Genomic DNA, 19,752 nt, shown 5'->3' with positions numbered 1-19,752 from the left:
TTTCTTATGTTGAACCATCCTTGCATACCTGGGATGAATCCTACTTGGTCATGATGTATAATTCTTTTAATGTGTTGTTGGATACGATTTGCTAGAATTTTATTGAGGATTTTTGCATCTGTATTCATTAGAGAGATTGGTCTGTAGTTTTCTTTTTTTGTAATATCTTTGCCTGGTTTTGGTATGAGGGTGATGTTGGCTTCATAGAATGAATTAGGTAGTTTTCCCTCCACTTCGACTTTTTTGAAGAGTTTGAAGAGAATTGGTACTAATTCTTTCTGGAACGTTTGGTAGAATTCACATGTGAAGCCATCTGGTCCTGGACTTTTCTTTTTAGGAAGCTTTTGAATGACTAATTCAATTTCTTTACTTGTGATTGGTTTGTTGAGGTCATCTATGTCTTCTTGAGTCAAAGTTGGTTGTTCATGTGTTTCCAGGAACCTGTCCATTTCCTCTAAATTGTTGTATTTATTAGCGTAAAGTTGTTCATAGTATCCTGTTATTACCTCCTTTATTTCTGTGAGGTCAGTAGTTATGTCTCCTCTTCCGTTTCTGATCTTATTTATTTGCATCCTCTCTCTTCTTCTTTTTGTCAATCTTGATAAGGGCCCATCAATCTTATTGATTTTCTCATAGAACCAACTTCTGGTCTTATTGATTTTCTCTACTGTTTTCATATTTTCAATTTCATTTATTTCTGCTCTGATCTTTGTTATTTCTTTCCTTTTGCTTGCTTTGGGATTAGTTTGCTGTTCTTTCTCCAGTTCTTCCAATTGAACAGTTAATTCCTGCATTTTTGCCTTTTCTTCTTTTCTGATATAGGCATTTAGGGCAATAAATTTCCCTCTTAGCACTGCCTTTGCTGCATCCCATAGGTTTTGATATGTTGTGTTTTCATTTTCATTTGCCTCGAGGTATTTACTAATTTCTCTTGCAATTTCTTCTTTGACCCACTCGTTGTTTAAGAGTGTGTTGTTGAGCCTCCAGGTATTTGTGAATTTTCTGGAATTCTGCCTATTATTCATTTCCAACTTCATTCCTTTATGATCCGAGAAAGTGTTGTGTATGATTTCAATCTTTTTAAATTTGTTAAGACTTGCTTTGTGACCCAGCATATGGTCTATCTTTGAGAATGATCCATGAGCACTTGAGAAAAAGGTGTATCCTGCTGTTGTGGGATGTAATGTCCTATAAATGTCTGTTAAGTCTAGCTCCTTTATAGTAATATTCAGATTCTCTATTTCTTTATTGATCCTCTGTCTAGATGTTCTGTTCATTGATGAGAGTGGGGAATTGAAGTCTCCAACTATTATGGTATTTGTGTCTATTTCCCTTTTCAGTGTTTGCAGTGTATTCCTCACGTATTTTGGGGCATTCTGGTTCGGTACATAAATATTTATGATTGTTATGTCTTCTTGTTTAATTGTTCCTTTTATTAGTATAAAGTGTCCTTCTTTGTCTCTTTTAAGTGTTTTACATTTGAAGTCTAACTTGTTGGATATTAGTATAGCCACTCCTGCTATATTCTGGTTGTTATTTGCATGAAATATCTTTTCCCAACCTTTCACTTTCAACCTATGTTTATCTTTGGGTCTAAGATGTGTTTCCTGTAGACAGCATATAGAAGGATCCTGTTTTTTAATCCATTCTGCCAATCTATGTCTTTTGATTGGGGAATTCAGTCCATTAATATTTAGTGTTATTACTCTTTGGATAATATTTTCCTCTGCCATTTTGCCTTTTGTATTATATATATATCATATCTTACTTTCCTTCTTTCTACACTCTTCTCCATACCTCTCTCTTCTGTCTTTTTGGTTCTGACTCTAATGCTCCCTTTAGTATTTCTTGCAGAGCTGGTCTCTTGGTCACAAATTCTCTCAGTGACTTTTTGTCTGAGAATGCTTTAATTTCTCCCTCATTTTTGAAGGACAATTTTGCTGGATATAGGAGTCTTGGTTGGCAGTTTTTCTCTTTTAGTAATTTAAATATATCATCCCACTGTCTTCTAGCCTCCATGGTTTCTGCTGAGAAATCTACACATAGTCTTATTGGGTTTCCCTTGTATGTGATGGATTGTTTTTCTCTTGCTGCTTTTAAGATCCTCTCTTTCTCTTTGACCTCTGACATTCTAACTAGTAAGTGTCTTGGAGAACGCCTATTTGGGTCTAATCTCTTTGGGGTGCGCTGCACTTCTTGGATCTGTAATTTTAGGTCTTTCATAAGAGTTGGGAAATTTTCAGTGAAAATTTCTTCCATTAGTTTTTCTCCTCCTTTTCCCTTCTCTTCTCCTTCTGGGACACCCACAACACGTATATTTGTGCGGTTCATATTGTCCTTGAGTTCCCTGATACCCTGTTCAAATTTTTCCATTCTTTTCCCGATAGTTTCTGTTTCTTTTTGGAATTCAGATGTTCCATCCTCCAAATCACTAATTCTATCTTCTGTCTCTTTGAATCTATCATTGTAGGTACCCATTGTTTTTTCCATCTTTTCTATTTTGTCCTTCACTTCCATAAGTTTTGTGATTTGCTTTTTCTGTTTTTCTATTTCTTCTTTATGTTCAGCCCATGTCTTCTTCATTTCCCCCCTCAATTTATCAATTTCGTTTTTGAAGAGGTTTTCCATTTCTGTTCGTATATTTAGCATTAGTTGTCTCAGCTCCTGTATCTCATTTGAACTATTGGTTTGTTCCTTTGACTGGGCCATATTTTCAATTATTTGAGCGTGATCCGTTATCTTCTGTTGGCGTCTGCGCATTTAGACAGATTTCCCTGGGTATTGGATCCAAAAGTTTGGAAGATTTTTCTGTGAAATCTCTGGGTTCTGTTTTTCTTATCCTGCCCAGTAGGTGGCGCTCGTGGCACACGTTTGTCTACGGGTCCCACCAGTAAAAGGTGCTGTGGGACCTTAATCTTTGGAAAACTCTCACCATCCTGGGGGTTCGCTAGCCGAAGCGGCTTGAGCCGGCCCGCGGTCCGAACGCAGGGAGGGTTGCTGGTCGCCGCAGCCAGGGAAAGAGCCCGTCCGAATTTCCTAGTCGGCCCTGGGCAACAAGCGTGGCGGGAGGGCGCCAGCGGCAGCCGCGCGCCCGAGAGAGTGCACGTTCCCCGGGAGTCACGGGTTTGGAAGGGGCCTCCCCCACCCGTCACCATTCTCCGCGGCCTGGGGGTTACTGACCCAATTCTCTCAGTTGGTCCGGGGGCTGCGCGTGGTGTGGGCGCCAGCCGCCTTGGTTTCAGGGGACCGCCTCTCCAATTCTCCCAGCCGGCCCGGGAAGGGGGAAGGGAGTAACTCCGGCCGCTTGCCACCCCGCCCGGTAAGGCCCACGCGCCTCCGCGATCTCACCCGAGCTGCTTCTCTCAGCCAGCCAGCCGTTCCAGGATGGGGTACGCTGTCTTTTTTATCTCTGTTGTGACTTTGGGCACTTTCTGTATCGTTTCTACTCCCCTAGTAGGTGTCCTGGAGAAGAAACTAAGATCCGCGCGTCTTACTAAGCCGCCATCTTCCAGGAAGTCTGTAGGAAGATTTTTGATGACTGATTGAATGCCTTTACTAGGGATTGGTTTGTTGAGATCTCCTATTTCTTCCTGAGTCAGTGTACCTCATTTGTTTGTCTCCAGGAACTTGTCCATTTCATCTAGGTTTTCTAGTTTGTTGGCGTATCGTTGTTCATAGTATCTTCTTATGATTTCTTTTATTTCTTCAGGGTCTGTAGTAATATACCCTTTCCCATTTCTAATTTTGTTTATCTGCATCCTCTCTTTTTTTTTCTTTGTCAGTCTTGCTAGTGGCCCATCAATTTTAATGACTTTCTCAAAGGACCGAATTTGGTTTTATTGATTCTTTCTATCATTGTTTTGTTCACCCATTCATTTATCTCTACTTTAATCTTCATTATTTCTCTGCTCCTATTTGCTTTGGAGTTAGTTTTCTGTTCTTTTCTCAATTTCCTCCAGGTGTGTTGTTAAGTCCTCGATTTTTGCTCTTTCTAATTTTTTATATAGGCATTTAAGGCAATAAACTTCCGTCTCAGCACAACCTTTGCCACATCCCATAAGTTCTGAGAAGTAGTATTCTCATTTTCATTCATCTCCAGATATCTGCTGGAGAGAAATTCCCTAGCAATTTCTTCTTTGACCCACAGGTTGTTTAACAGTGTGTTATTTAACCTCCATATATTTGTGAATGTTCTTGTTTTTTCATGGTTGTTGAGATCCAGCTTCATCCCATTGTGATCAGAGAAAGTGATTTGAATAATTTCAGTATTTTTTAATTTATAAAGACCTGTTTTGTGCTCCAGCATATGATCTGTCCGAGAATGTTCTGTGAGCCGTAGAGAAGAATGTATAACCTTATGCTTTGGGGTGCAATGACCTATATATGTCTGTTAGGTCTAATTCATTTATCCAGTTATTTAACTTCTCTGTTTCCTCGTTGATCTTCTGTCTTGTTCTGTGTATAGAGAAGAGTGGTGCATTGAAGTCTCCTACAGTTATTGTTGAAACATCTTTCACTCCCTTCAGTTTTGCCAACGTCTATCTCATGTTCTTTGGAGCTCCTTGATTGGGAGCATAAACATTTATGATTGTTGTATCTTCTTGGTGAATTCACTCTTTAATTAGTATATAGTGTCCTTCTTTGTCTCTTATGATGTCTTTACATTTAAAATCTATTTGTCCTATATTAAAATAGCTACTCCTGCTTTCTTTTGGTTACAACTTGCATAGAAGACCTTTTTCTATCCTTTCACTTTCAATCTATTTGTATCTTGTGTCTAAGATGAGTCTCTTGTAAGAAGCATATAGCTGGATTATATTTCTTAATCCATTCTTCCATTCTGTATCTTTTAATCGATAAGTTTAGTCTGTTAACCTTCAAGTTATTACTGAAAAGGTGTTTTGATTCCACCGTCTTATCTTTTTTATTTTATTTGTCAGATCTATCTATTATTTTCCCTCTTTCTTGTATTCTTTAAATTACCCTTAGTGGTACTCTTCAATTCTCTGTCCTCCTCCAGACCTCCCTCTCCTATCTTTTTTCAATTGGTAGAACTCCTTTTAGTATTTCTTGTAGGACTGGTCTCCTGTTGACAAAATTCTTTCAGGACTTCTTTGTGAAAGCTTTAATCTCTCTTTCAATTTTGAAGAACAATTTGGCTGGGTATAGAATTCTTGGCTGGAAGTCTTTCTCTTTCAGGATCTTGAATATATCATACCACTGCCTTCTTGCCTCCAGAGTGCAAGCTGAGTAGTCTAAACTCAGTCTTATTTGATTTCCCTTGTATGTAGTAGATTGTTTTTCTCTTGATGCTTTCAGGATCTGCTTCTCGTCAAATGTTTGACAGACTGGTTAGGTGGTGTCTTGGGGAAGGTATATTTGAATTTATTCTGCTTGGAGTTTTTTGGATTTCTTTGACTTGTATATTTATGTCCTTTATGAGGATTGGGAAGTTTCCCCCATTATATCCTCAACTACTCTTCCTAGCCCTTTACTCCTCTCTTCTCTTTCAGGAACACCAATTATTCATATATTTGCATGCTTTGTTGTGCATGTCATTTCCCTGAGTTCCCATTCAGTTGTTTCCATCTTTTTTGCCATTTGCTGTTTTGAGTCTTCACAGTCAATTATCCTGTCCTCTATATCGCTTATTCTTTCTTCCGTCTCTTTAAATCTGTTGTTATGTTCCTCTAGTATGGTTTTTTTTTGTTTTTTTTTTTAACATGGGCAGGCACTGGGAATCGAACCCGGGTCCTCGGGCATGGCAGGCAAGCACTCTTACTTGCTGCGCCACCATGGCCCGCCCTCTAGTATGTTTTTTATTTCATGAACAGAGTCTTTAGTCTCTGTGATTTCCGCTATTTTTCTGTTCTTTCCAATTCTTCTTTGTGCTCTTCTGCTGTCTTCTTGATCTCCTTTATGTCATTTCCTATCCCGCTTATTTTATTAAGTAGAGTTGTATGAACATCTTTGATTAGTTGTTCCAACAGCTGTGTCTCCTCACGTGTTTTAATTTGGTCATTAGGTAAGACTTTATCTGTCTGCATTGTAATATGCTTAGTGATCTTCTGCTGTCTTCATGACATGTAGATATCTTGATTTTACTTTGGGAGGTGATTTCTTTCAGTAGTCTAAGGCCTTCTGTTTTCAGGATGGTTGTACAGCAGGGAGCAAGGCATGGGGTGTAACACTCAGTACAATGATTAATTTCAGGGCAGGTATGGGCACAAGTTGGGGGTGTTACGCTGGTGTTTATGAACGTGGGTATGAAGCAGCCAGGGAGGATACAGGTGTGCGGGTGCACTAGTCTAGGGAATGTAACTCTGGTGTGCGCTGCTCTAACGCATGGGTCCCTGTGCATGTGTGTAGAGCTGTGGAAGCAGGTCGGCTTAACGCCTTCATGGATTAGGGGCAGATGTGATCCGGCTTTGTAGGTTGGCACTTTCTCAGTGCTAGGAAGTGAGGCTGAGGGCTGTGCGCATGTGTGGTTCTAGAAATGCTGTAATGTGCAGTTCCCAGAGCTGAATGATGCGAGTGGGAGTCCGTGCGCATGTGTGCCTGGGAGTGCCATAAATGGATGCGCTGAACTGAGAGAGGGTGGGAGTGAGGATGTGCGACACTGTGGGCGGAGATGTGGGGGTTGCGGGGGTAGCCAAGGTATAGAGGTTAATGCCCGCAACCTTTATGCACTGGTAACAGCCTGCAGGGAACAGGAATGGGGAGCTTGTGCTTCGAAGGGCTGTAGGAGAGGTGGGTTGGTCTGAACTTGGGGTGAGGTTGGGGGATAGATATGTGTGCTGTTGGGGTGGGAACTTCTGGAGGGCAGGGAATCGGAGTGGATGAGGGGGTTCAGGTGCGTGGGCTGTGGGGTGAGTTACCAGTGACAGGGCTGTGCCAGTGAGGGTAAAGTGCACAAGGAACACAGCCTGGCTTATTTTCTAGTCCTGTGTACCCATCTGTGCACTCCAGTGGGCTCAGCCACTCCACACCTCCCCACCAGGCTCCAGCCCTCTGCCTCTCAGTTCCTCAGCCTCTGCAACGAGGGCCCCCACAAGTGGTGCAAAGGCTCTCCCAGGTCAGCCGCACTCCCAAATTGCTTCCTCAGCCACCCTCCTGTCCCTTCTCTAACTTTCCCATGTAGCAGGGCTTATCTCAGTCTACTCTAGTCAGCCATTTTCCTGGAAGTTCTCCTCTCCTTTCCTTATCTTTCTTTCTGCAACTCCTATAATTTATGTATTGATCCTTTAACTTCTTTTCTTTTCTTTGCTTTTTTGGGGGAGGGGGGCACTGTGGGCGATTCTTTCTCCTTTTCATCCACTCTTTCAGTTGAATTTTTTATGTTATCTAAAAAGTTGCTAAATTATTAAAAAGCCCTATATTGTTTTCTGCCCTTATTCTCCATCTTATTCTTGAAGATATAATTATATATTATTATTATATATAATAATATTAATAATATTAACAGAATAATATTGTTCTGGGGCTTCAGGTAAAAATCTTGACTGCGCTGGAGGACATGGTTCAGACTGCCCTTCCAGAATTTGTCCTGAGGGCAACAGAATGGCTTGGAGACATTTGGAACTGTTTTAAAAAATTAAGTTACAGTAGCTAGGATACAGGACACTGCATTAAGTCACTTAAGAGAGCACCAAGAATGGGAAGGAGAGGGCAATTTTAAAGGGAATACAGAGGGCATTCACTAGAACTTCTATAGACAATAAGTGAGGCGTTCCTTAGGCCTCTAGCAAGTAAAAGCTCAGGCAAAGAAGCAGGCTCCAGTACTCTGGCTACACACAGGCTCATATAAGACAGAGAGGACCCTGCAGTTCTTATTTGCCTCAGTCTGTTGTTGATTGGAGTGCTAAGCTCTTATAAAGACCCTCAGCCAAAACAAAGCCAATTTGCAAATACAGTTGAAGGTGATTTTTGCTTTGGTTTGATTGTTTACTTCGTTCTAGCATTCAAGAAAATCTTTGTCATATCGTTAACTGGGTACAAACTTAAGGAGCTGACAACTCAGGAACTCAATCCCAGATTTAATACTCTAAAATATTAAAGTGCACAGTATGCAACAATAGATTACAAGACAAACAAGGAAATAGGAGATGGTGGCCCAATCAAAAGAACAAGATAAAAATACAGAAACCATCAATGTAGAGGACCAGACTTTTGACTTGGCAGACAGAGACTTGAAGAAAAATGATCCTCAACATGCCTGAGGAGATAAAGAAAACACAGAGAAAGAATAAAAGGGCATTGGAAAACAAAGACTGAACAACATGAGAAAACTCTCTGGAGAAATACTGGTGTCAAATACCACTATAATTGAAATGAAAAATTCCCTGGCTGGTTTCACCAGCAGCTTGGATATGGGAAAAGAAAGAATTTGTAATCATAAAGACATTTAAAATGATTTAGACTGAGGAACTGAGAGAAAAAAAGAAGAAAAAGGAGTGAAAAAGCCTAAGAAATCTGTGAGACACCATCATGCACACCAATATACACATCATGTCAGTCCCGGAAGGAAAATAAAGAAAGAGACAGAAGGAACATTTATAGAAATAATGGGAGAAAACTTCCTAAATTTAACAAATGACATGAATATGCACATTCAAAATACCAGCAAACTCCAAACAGAATAAACTCAAAGGGAACCATGCCCAAAAACATGTAATAATCAGATTATCCAGTGCCAAGGACAAGGATGAGAGTTGTGAAACCCAAAAAAGAAAAAAAACAATGAGTGATGTACTAGAGAATCCCCAATAAGTGTAAGTCCTTATTTCTCATCAGAAACCATGAAGATATGAAGGCAATGGTATAAAATATTTAAGGTGCTGAAAAAAAATAACTGCAATTGACAACCAAGAATTTTATATTTGGCAAGAATTTTTTCTTACAAAAATAATAGACACTCTCTCAAAATCCAGCTCTGCAAGTGAAATCATTGCCCTCCCCCCCACATGAGACGTAACATCCAAGGCTGAAAGTCTCCCTGGCGGTGTGGGAGATGACTCCCAGGGATAAGTCTGGCCCTAGCACCGTGACATCAACAATTCCCTCCTAACCAAAAGGGGGAAAAGAAGTGTAACAAAGTATCAGGGCTCAGAGAATTCAAATAGAGTCAAGAGGCTACTCTGGAGGTCACTCTTATGCAAGCTTCAGTTAGACATCACTACCTATTGTAACTTACCAAATCCCAACCAAAACCATTCCATCCAGCCAATCCTAAAGAACACCTAGGGAAATATATAAGATTCTACAAAAATTCCATTCACTAAGGTAACTTTCCTGAAACCTACAACCTCTAAATGGGTCCCTGGACCAGATGAGTCCTAAAACCTAGAGGGCCCAGCTTCTCCAGAACATCAGCTAGTTATATCTCCTTACCCCATATTATTGACAGCTCCTTCCAACTTGAAAAAATTGAAATGGCCATAGCCCAAATACCGCTTAAGAGTGGGACAGAAAGGTCAAAGGTGATGATGGAGTTATACAGAGAAGGCAGGGTTTAAAAAATGAATATGATTACTGAATCATTGTATTGATATTTCTTTTAGTCTCCAGTATCTTAGAGCCACTAGAAGTAAAAATCTAAAATTGTGGAATTGTAGCCCTTACCAAACTCTGAAATCTTTTCTTCAACTAATTGTGCTGTGCTTTGAAATTTATTGCGTTTCTGTATATATGTTACTCTTTCACAAAAAAGAGGAAAAAATGTCAGTTATGAGGATAAAAAAAATATTCCTTCTATCCTCCTATTTTCTGGAGCAGCTAGAAGGAAAAATCTGAGATGATGGTATGGAAGCCCATGACAGAGTCTGGGATCTGTCATGTAACTCCTTGTTGGCGAGTGCTTTGAAGCTATTGCTTTTTCCTTTCTTTACTTTGTATATATGTTATATCATATAACAAAAAAAGTTTTTAAAAAAATGAGGAAGAGAGAAAGACATCATGTTCTTCCCAGATAAACATAGGCTGAGGGAGTTCATTACCTCTGAACCCCCCCCCCCCCCACAAGCAATGTTAAAGGCAGTTTAGACTGAAAGGATGGTAGATAAAAGTTAAGTAAAGAAATAAGGACCTCTGATAAAGGTAACTATACGGGGAACTATAAATACTATTACTGCTGTGTTACATTTCTGTTAGTGACTCCACTTTTTACTACTTCCAGTATTAAAATTCAAATGCATAAAAAGTAATGATAAGGGGCAGTGTGATGGTGGCTCAGTGACAGAATTCTCGCCTACCATGCCTGAGACCTAGTTTTGATTCCCAGAACTTACCCATGTTAAAAAAAAAAAAAAAGAAGGTAATGATAAAGCAATGCTTTTGAACATACAATGTACAAACTATAACTTGTAACAAATACAAAAAAAGGTAGGGGGACAGTAGGGTCCATAAACAGTGAGTATTTTATACACACACACACACACACACACACACACACACACGCACACACACACACACACATGATTGAAGATAAATTGGTACCAAATCAAATATGATTGTTTCAGTCTTAGGATGTTACATTTTAGCTCCATGGTAGCCAGAAAGAGAATACTTGAAGAATATGTTCAAATATATTCTTTTGAACATATTCAAAAAGAAATGAGAAGGGACACAAAATAGATCAATGCAACAATAAAAAAATATGGGCATTAGGCCCAGCACAGGGTTCTTCACAGTGCTGGTGGCAGTGAAGGTGCTACTCACACTCATGAGAATTCGGAAGCTCACGGGTAGAGTGTGCTTTTCACCATGCCTGAGAGGCAGAAGTTATTCAGCAGCCTGGTTGAGCTCTGCACAGTAAGTGGATGGAGCCAAGTCTGCTAAAACAGCTTGTCTGTCTTCCTCATCACACAAAGCCACTGAGAGGCGAACGTCCAAGAAGTTCAAGTATGAAAAAGATAGCCTTGTGAAATCAGAGTTACAGAAATTAGTAACTAAAAGGGATAGGGCTTCTGTGCCAGAAATCACACCTGAGGCCTCTTTTTGATTGCTTTAGTAATGAGCCTCTGGAGTTTGCTTAGAAGCAGTGTGTTGTTTCCAGGAAATGAAGCTGGTGCCTCCATGCACACATGCATGTGGATGCCTTCCCCTTAGTCACCACAGGGTTGTGAGTGACAATTTCTCAGCAAAGACTGGAGAGAGCCTGTCACACAGAGCCAGTGCAGAAACATCTGCAGGTAGCTCCACAATGCAGGATGAGTTAGCATCAGAGGTAGATAAAGTCCAGAAGCCACCACTTCAGATGGACAACAGCGTCATTCTAGATGAGGACAGCAATCAGCCAATGACACTGAGATGATTCTTGGGAAGTGTTGAGCTCATGCAGAACCTTCCACCAGTGTCTTCATGTTGTCCTTCAGTGAGCAGACAAGAGTTCAGAAAAATGCATTTCAGAGCCAAAGATGATGATGATGATGATGATGATGATGATGCAGAAATAAAAAGAATAGAATAATAGAATAATTTCTTTGCATATTTGGTCAGATAACAATTCAGCATTTTAGCGGATTTCAGGATTCAGATAAAATTTATCTCAAAGAGAACTTGTTCTTAATCAAGAATTGAGTCACAGAAGTCAACAAATAATGCAAAACACAACCTGTGATACAATAATTTATCTGAACTGCCGTAACAATCATTGAGATCGTAAAGCTCCTGCTTCCATGTTGTTATATTTTCTTATATTTGTATTTATATATATGATAAAATGATGATTTGAATTGGCTGAGGGAATTGAGATTGTAAAGCTGCTGCTTCCATGTTGTTGTATTTTCTTATATTTGTATTTATATATATGATAAAATGATTTGAATTGGCTGAGGGAGGTTGGGATTAAGTCGTGGATTCTTTTGTAATAAAAAATCTTCACTTAAATAGTTTTAAATAAATATGGAAGTAGGCAATAACAGAAGAATTGAAAACAAGAAGATAGCCTACTTAGATGGGAAAAAGTATTTCTTGAACCACATGCCCAATTCTGTCTCAGTTCAGTGAATTTGGGGGCCTTGTCAGTTATCAATTGACCATAGATTTTATGGTCTATCTTTGGACTCTTAATTCGATTTCATTGGTCAATACTTATGTCTTTGTGCTAGTACTCCACTGTTTTGACCATTATGGCTTTAAAGTCAGAAAGTATAAATCCTACCACTTCACTCTTGATTTTTTCGGATATTTTTAGCTATTCGAGGTCTCTTAGTCTTCCAAGTGCATTTGATAAGTAACTTTTCCAAGTCTTCAAATTAGGGTGTTGGAATTTTGATTGGTATTTCATTGACTCTGTAGATCTATTTGAGTAGAATTGACATTTTAACAACATTCAACCATACTATCCATGAGCATAGGATTTATTTCCAGTTATTTAGATCTTTGATTTCTTTCAGCCGTGTTTTGTAGTTTTCTGTGTACAGCTCTTTAAATCCCTGGTGTGCTGTTTTGAAATGATGTATGAACCCTAGAAAAGCCATGTTTTAATCCTAATCCCATTTTGTAAAGGCAGCCACTTCTTCTAATCCCTATTCAGCACTGTATGTTTGAAACTGTAATTAGATCATCTCCCTGGAGATGTGATTTAATCAAGAGTGGTTGTTAAACTGGATTAGGTAGAGATGTGTTTCCACCCATTTGGGTGGGTCTTGATTGGTTTACTGGAGTCCTATAAAAGAGGAAACATTTTGGAGAATAAGAGATTCGGAGAGAGCAGAGAATGCTGCAGCACCACGAAGCAGAGAGTCCACGAGCCAGCAACCTTTAGAGATAAAGAAGGAAAATACCTCCTGGGGAGCTTCATGAAACCAGAAAGCTAGCAGATGATGCCATGTTTGCCATGTGCCCTTTCAGCTGAGAAAGAAGCCCTGACTGTGTTCAGCATGTGCCTTCTCACTTGAGAGAGAAGCCCTGAACTTCATCGGCCTTCTTGAACCAATATCGTTCCCTGGATGGATGCCTTTGATTGGACATTTCTATAGACTTGTTTTAATTGGAACATTTTCTTGGTTTTAGAACTGTAAAGTAGCAACTTATTAAACTCCCCTTTTTAAAAGCCATTCTGTTTCTGATATTCTGCATTCTGGCAGCTAACAAACTAGAATACCTGGTAAAGTTTATTCCTAGACATTTGACTCTTTTACTTCCTGTTTTGAATGGAATTTTTTCCTTAATTGTCTCCTCAGTAGGTCATTACTTGTGTATAGAAACATTACTGATTTTTGTACATCAAATTTTGTATCCTGCCAGTTTGCTAAAATTTATTTATTGTCTGAAGAAGATATGTTGTAGTTTTCCCAGCATTTTCCAAGTATAATATCATGTCCTCTCAAAATAATGAAAGTTTTACTTCTTCCTTTCCTATTTGGTTACCTTTTATTCCATTCTCCTGCCTCATTGCTCTAACTTGAACTTCTAGTTCAATGTTGAATAATGGTGGTGACATTGGTCATCCTTGTCTTGTTCCTGATCTTATTGGGAAGGCTTTCAGTCTCTCAATGTTAAATATGATACTGGCTATGGGCTTTTCGTATATGCCCTTCATGGTATTGAGGATATTTCCCTTGATTCTGACCTTTGAAGTGTTCTTATCAGAAAAGGATGCTCAATTTTGTCAAAAGCTTTTTCTACACCAATTGAGAGGATCATGTGATTGTTTCCTTTTGATTTGTTAATGTGCTATATTACATTGATTGATTTTCTTTTCTTGAACCATGCTTGTATTCCTGATATAAACCCCACTTGGTTGTGATGTATAAATCTTTTAATATGTCATTGGATTTGATTTGCTAGTGTTTTGTTGAGTTTTTGCTATGTTCATTAAGGAGATTGACCTATAGTTTTCTGTTCTTGTTGAATCTTTTTGTGGTTTTTGTATTAGAGTGATGTTTGCTACATAAAATGTATTGTGTAGCATTCATTTTTCCTGAATTTTTGGGAAGAATTTGAGTAGGACTGGTGTTAGTTGTTTTTGGAATGTTTGAACCCATCTAGTCCTGGGCTTTTCTTGGCAGGAAGGTTGTTTTATTTTATTTATAAAACTTAGCTTACAAACATTCTTAACATAAAACTATTTCATACCTGTATACAATCAGTGGTGCATAATATCATCAGATAATTGTGTATTCATCACCATGATCATTTTTTGAACATTTGCATCACTGTAGCAAAAAAAAGAAAAAAGAAAAAAGTCATACATACCATACCCCTTACCTCTCCCTCTCATTGACCACTAGTATTTCAGTCTACTCAGTTTATTTTTTAACCTTTGTTCCCCCTATTATTTGTTTATTTTTTTATCCATTTTTAAACTCATCTGTCCACAGCCTAGATAAAAGGAGCATAGATACAAGGTTTTCACAATCACACAGTCACATTGTAAAAGCTATATCATTATGCAATCATCTTCAAAAAACAAGGCTACTGGAACACAGCTCTATAGCTTCAGGTACTTCCCTCTAGCCACTCCAATACACCATAAACTAAAAAGGGGTATCTATATAAGAATAACCTCCAGGATAACTTTTGACTCTGTTTAAAATCTCTCAGCCACTGATGCTTTATTTTTTCTCATTTCTCTCTTTCCCCTTTTGGTCAAGAAGGTTTTCTCAGTGAAAAATTGAGCTCATTCCAGGATTTTTGTCCCACATTACCAGGGACATTTATACCCCCTGGGAGTCATGTCCCACATAGGGAAAGATGGCTGTGAGTTCACTTGCCATGTCAGCTTAGAGAGAGGCCACATCTGAGCAACAGAGAGGTTCTCTGGGGGTGACTATCAGGCCTAATTTTAAGTAGGCTTAGCCTATCCTTTGTAGGAATAAGTTTCATAGGGGTGACCCCCAAGATTGAGGGCTAAGTCTATGGATTTGGTTGTCCCCACTGCTTGCCAGAATATCAGAAATTCTCCAAATCAAAATATCTCCTCCTTTCTCCCTGTATTAGTTAGGGTTCTCTAGAGAAACAGAATCAACAGGGAACACTTGCAAATATAAAATTTATGAAAGTGTCTCATGTGACCGTAGAAACGCAGAGTCCAAAATCCATAGGGCAGGCTGCGAAGCCGATGACTCCAATGGATGGCCTGGATGAACTCCACAGGAGAGGCTCACCAGCCAAAGCAGGAATGCAACCTGTCTCCTCTGAGTCCTCCTTAAAAGGCATCCCATGATTGGATTTAGCATCACTAATTGCAGAGACACTCCCCTTTGGCTGATTACAAATGGAATCAGCTGTGGATGTAGCTGACGTGATCATGACCTAATCCTATGAAATGTCCTCATTGCAACAGACAGGCCAGCGCTTGCCCAATCAGATGAACAGGTACCATAACTTGGCCAAGTTGACACCTGTCCCTAACCATGACACTCCCCATTCCCCCAAGGGGACTTTGCAAATACTTCTTTATTCACTGTAAAAATCACTCTGAGATTCATTGGGGCATCACACTAACCTGGACAAACCAACAAAATCTCATTACTCTATTCAAGATTCCATGTACTTATGATGTTGAACTAAACTGACCATATAAGTTAAATTGGGAAATACAGTGCCCGAAATATAAATTTTGTACCAAATAAACATCTCTCCCTTTAGTGTCACATAGAAGTTAAAGTTTTAAGATATGGATGATATCATCCTTTATCTAGTTTTCTGATATACGTTAGTTCTATCCAGATCAGCTTTATTCATATCTCTACTCGATGTCTGATCACTTTTTCAACCTTTTTTTGCAGTTTTATAATATTTCATTATCAATAATGAACAGTTGCTTTAATGTGTTGTTTTTGATGGGCAGTTGTACTGTTAAAGGGTAGCTGGGAGGACACCTAACCCCAACAAGGAAAACTCAAATTAAGCCTTTATATACAAGCAAATTGAGAGCCCTTTTAAGTGTCTAAAGCCATTAATTAGTTTGAGGCATTACACTAATTCTGAATTAACATATTTGAATAACCAGAAACTAACATGTTCAAGTTTTTCTAGTACAAAAAAATTAAATTTGCTTTAGTTATCAAAGAGCTCTATCATTATACACAAACTATATACCTCAGACATTCATGAAAATGTGAGCAGAAGGCTTATCAAAAGACATTTAATACAATTAGTTTTTAACAACCCTTTGATGGTCCACATCTACAAAGATAGCCAATCCAACCCAAGCCCCCTCCAAATCCCACCCCCATAGAAAAGCACATACCAGAATTTTTAGCAGATGTAGTTTGGGAATTTGTTTTGTTTTTTAATAAAGGTCCCCAGGGCAAGTTATTTACGGTTTAACTGCCACTCTCATCTGATCTGGACCATGACCTGGACTGGTTCCTCTGGCGATCAGATGCTGGAGACTTAGATTTACTTGAAGAACCATGTTTCTGGCTCTTCTCGGGCACAGGAGACCTACTGACAGAATGGGCGTTGCTCAGGCTCTGGCTCCTTGACTGGTTGTAAGACTTGCGACTATAAGAACAAGATCAGCTCTGAGACCTAGAGGAACCCTGGTCCAGGACTGGGACCTACTTCTTGACCTGTGCCTTTTGCTACCTTCAATTAATTTGATTTTTTCCCCATTTATTTCCTTTCCAGAAAGTTTTTCAGTAGCATTCTTTAAGTCACTGTTAAGAGGCACACTCAACTACCCCTTCATTTAATTTAGGTCGATGTACATCTGCAAAGGTTACTTCACTAGCTTGTCTCATAATATCTTTGAGATCCTACCAGCTGACTCTTGAAGATAAATTCTCAACTATAAGTAGATTTTCTGTTCTTGCAGGTGGAGCATTTCGTCTATCATTTTGAGGTCTGCGACTACTAAAACGATCAGAGTGTAGCATCCTCTTCTACCTTGAGATCAAGCCCTAGCATGTTCAATAGTACTCTTTCACTGCTGAGTTCTTTTCCATCAAGTTCATAAAGAGCATCATCTGCATCCTGTGGATCCTCAAATTCCACAAAACCAAAGCCTCTTTTCAGATCAGTATCTTGTATTCGTCCATACCCCTTTAAGAATCTTTCCACGTCTTTCTCTCTGGCTGCTGGATTTAGCCTCCCGATGAATACTTGACAGCCACTCATGATGTCCTGCTAATACTACCTACCGAACAACATCTTTGGCAGCTGAGACCCAGAGTTGTCTGTAGTCTGTGGCAGAGTTGCCTGTCTTCTCACAGACGAGGACTTAACTTGGCTACGTCTCCCCGCAACTGACCACTTTTTCAACTTTTTAAACAGTTCCTGTATGTGGTACTGCTGACTTTCTTAGTTTCAGAGCTCTGAGTCTCAGGTATCACATAAATACCCCAAGTTTGTAGGAAGGTTTTTGATGACTGATTGAATTTCTTTGTGATTGATTAGTTGAGATTTTCTATTTCTTCCCAAGTCAGTGTAAGTTGATCCTGTGTTTCTAGTAACAATTTGTCCATTTCATCTAGGTTGTCTAGTTTATTGGTGAATATTTGTTCATAATATCCTCCTATAATGTTTTAAATTTCTTCAGGATCCATGGTAGAACCCCCTTCCTGCACCCCCATTTCTGATTTATTTGCGTCTTATCTCTTTTATTCTTTGTCAGCAGAACAAGGGGTCGATTGATTTTATTGATTTTCTCAAAGAAACAACTTTTGATTTTGTTGATTTTTTTTTTTGTGCTCCAGTTCATTTCTGCTTAATCCTTATTATTTCTTTATCCTGTTTGCTTTGGGTTAGATTGCTGTTCTTTCTCTAGTTCTTCTAGGTGAGCAGTTAAATCCCTGATTTTTGCTTGTTCTGATTTTTTAAAAACTTTTTTTATTGTATAATAGAACATATATACAAAGCAAAGAAATAAAAAAGCAATAGTTTTGAAAGCACTCTTCAACATGTAGTTGATAGATCCCAGAGTTTGTCATGGGCTACGGCACAATCCTCTCAGATTCTTCCTTCTAGCTGCTCCATAATGTAGAAGGCTAGAGAGCTTAATTTTTTTTTATTGTCACATTCGACTTTTTTTCCTTCTTTTTTTGTGCGAAAAATAACATATATACAAAAAAACTATAAATTTCAAAGCACAGCACCGCAGTTAGTTGTACAAAGTATTTCAGAGTTTGACATGGGTTACAATTCCACAATTATAGGTTTTTACTTCTAGCTGCTCTAAAATACTGGCGACTAAAAGGATACCAATTTAATGATTAAGCATTCATATTCATTTATTAAGTTCTGTCTTCTCTGTATAACTCCATCACCTTTTATTTTCCCATCCCTCTCTTTAGGGTTGTTTGGGCTATAGCAGTTCTAAGTTTTATAGTGGAAGAGTTTGTCACTAATATGGGATAGGCAGATGAAACTATCTGATGTTTTGGAGAGGCTGGGCTAGGTTTCAGGATTTATCTGGACCAGTGACCCACTTGGAGGTTGTAGGTTTCTGAAAAGTTACTCTAGTGCATGGAACCCTTGTGGAATCTTATATATGCCCTAGGTGTTCTTTAGGATTGGCTGGAATGGTCCTGGTTAGGGGTTGGCAGGTTATGATAGGTAGCAAGGTCTAACTGAAGCTTGCATAAGAGCAACTTCCAGAGTAGCCTCTCTACTCTATTGAACTCTCTCTGCCACTGATAGTTTATTAATTAAACTTCTTTTTCCCCTTTTGGTCAGGAGGGAAGTGTTGTTGATCCCACAGTGCCAGGATCACACATCCCTCGGAGTCATCTCCCATGTCGCCAGGCAGACATTTACCTCTGGATGTCATCTCCTACATAGGGGGGAAAGCAATGATTTCACCTGCAGAGTTGGGCTTAAAGAGACTGAGACCACTTCTGAGCAACAACAGAGGTCCTCCAGAAATAACTCCTAGGCATGCCAACAGGTAGTCTAAGCTTCTCTGCTACCTACATAAGCTTTGTAAGAGTAAGCCTCATGATTGAGGGCATGGCACCATATCAGGGAATTCCCTGCTGCTAAGGTTTAATAGTTCCATATTCTTTCCCCCATCCCTTAGGGGACTTTGCCAATACATTTTGATTATCTGCTTCATATACTGTAGGATGTGTCCAGGCATTACAATAATCCATACAGATTAAAGGACCTCTTTCCTACTCTGGACTCCCTGTGTTTCAGTTGTTCACATGATCTGTGCAGATAGGTTGAATTAGATTATGTACTACAGAAAATTTCAGTTCTAGACCAAATAAACTTTTCTTCCATTGGTCTCAAAGAGTATATGTGGTTCTAAAATATAGACACTGTCTTCCTTACCCCTGTGTTCTGAATTACTACTTTAACCCCAACCTGTTTAGCTTTGTTCTTATCTCTAAATATCAGGTTATGTATATAAAACAACCTCTCAAAATCCAGAAATAATAATTACCACTCCAGACTTACTGTCTGCTCTAAAAGCTTACCGTTTAGGCCCCTGTTTTCTTATAAGCATTTTCTAAAGGTGATTATACCATTCTTGTTCTTTTGTTTCTGGTTTATTTTGTCCCACCAAATGTCCCACATGTTCATTCACATAATTGCATACCTCACAACTTTGTTCCTTTTTGTAGCCACACACAACCTTCGTTCATAAGTATACACCATCATTCACCTGTCTACTTCTCCGTCAGTGCATCTGTTAGCTACCTGCATTCTTCGATCATCATGTATAGGGCCCAAAGTCCACAGTTCATCAACATTCTATATTTTTTAATATAGGCATGTAGGGCTATAAATTTTTCTCTCAGCACTGCCTTTGTCACATTCCATGAGTTCTGATATGTTGCATTCTCATTTTCATTC

The 19,752-nt window shown here is 39.0% G+C and overlaps 1 protein-coding gene and 2 pseudogenes across 9 annotated transcripts in view; 2 read left to right on the top strand and 1 right to left on the bottom strand.

Annotated features, from left to right (window-relative positions):
• ZRANB3 (zinc finger RANBP2-type containing 3) overlaps window positions 1-19,752 on the top strand; it is a 382,105-nt gene that overhangs the window by 250,729 nt on the left and 111,624 nt on the right. The gene's annotated exons all lie outside the window — the stretch shown is intronic.
• Window positions 10,721-11,589, top strand: LOC143676276 (UPF0688 protein C1orf174-like; annotated as a pseudogene).
• LOC143676275 (serine/arginine-rich splicing factor 5 pseudogene) lies at window positions 16,275-17,093 on the bottom strand (annotated as a pseudogene).

This window comes from Tamandua tetradactyla, chromosome 3, assembly GCF_023851605.1.
Source record: "Tamandua tetradactyla isolate mTamTet1 chromosome 3, mTamTet1.pri, whole genome shotgun sequence".
Taxonomy (NCBI): domain Eukaryota; kingdom Metazoa; phylum Chordata; class Mammalia; order Pilosa; family Myrmecophagidae; genus Tamandua; species Tamandua tetradactyla.
Note: the sequence above shows the minus strand (reverse complement) of the source record. Positions and strands in the feature narration are given on the sequence as shown.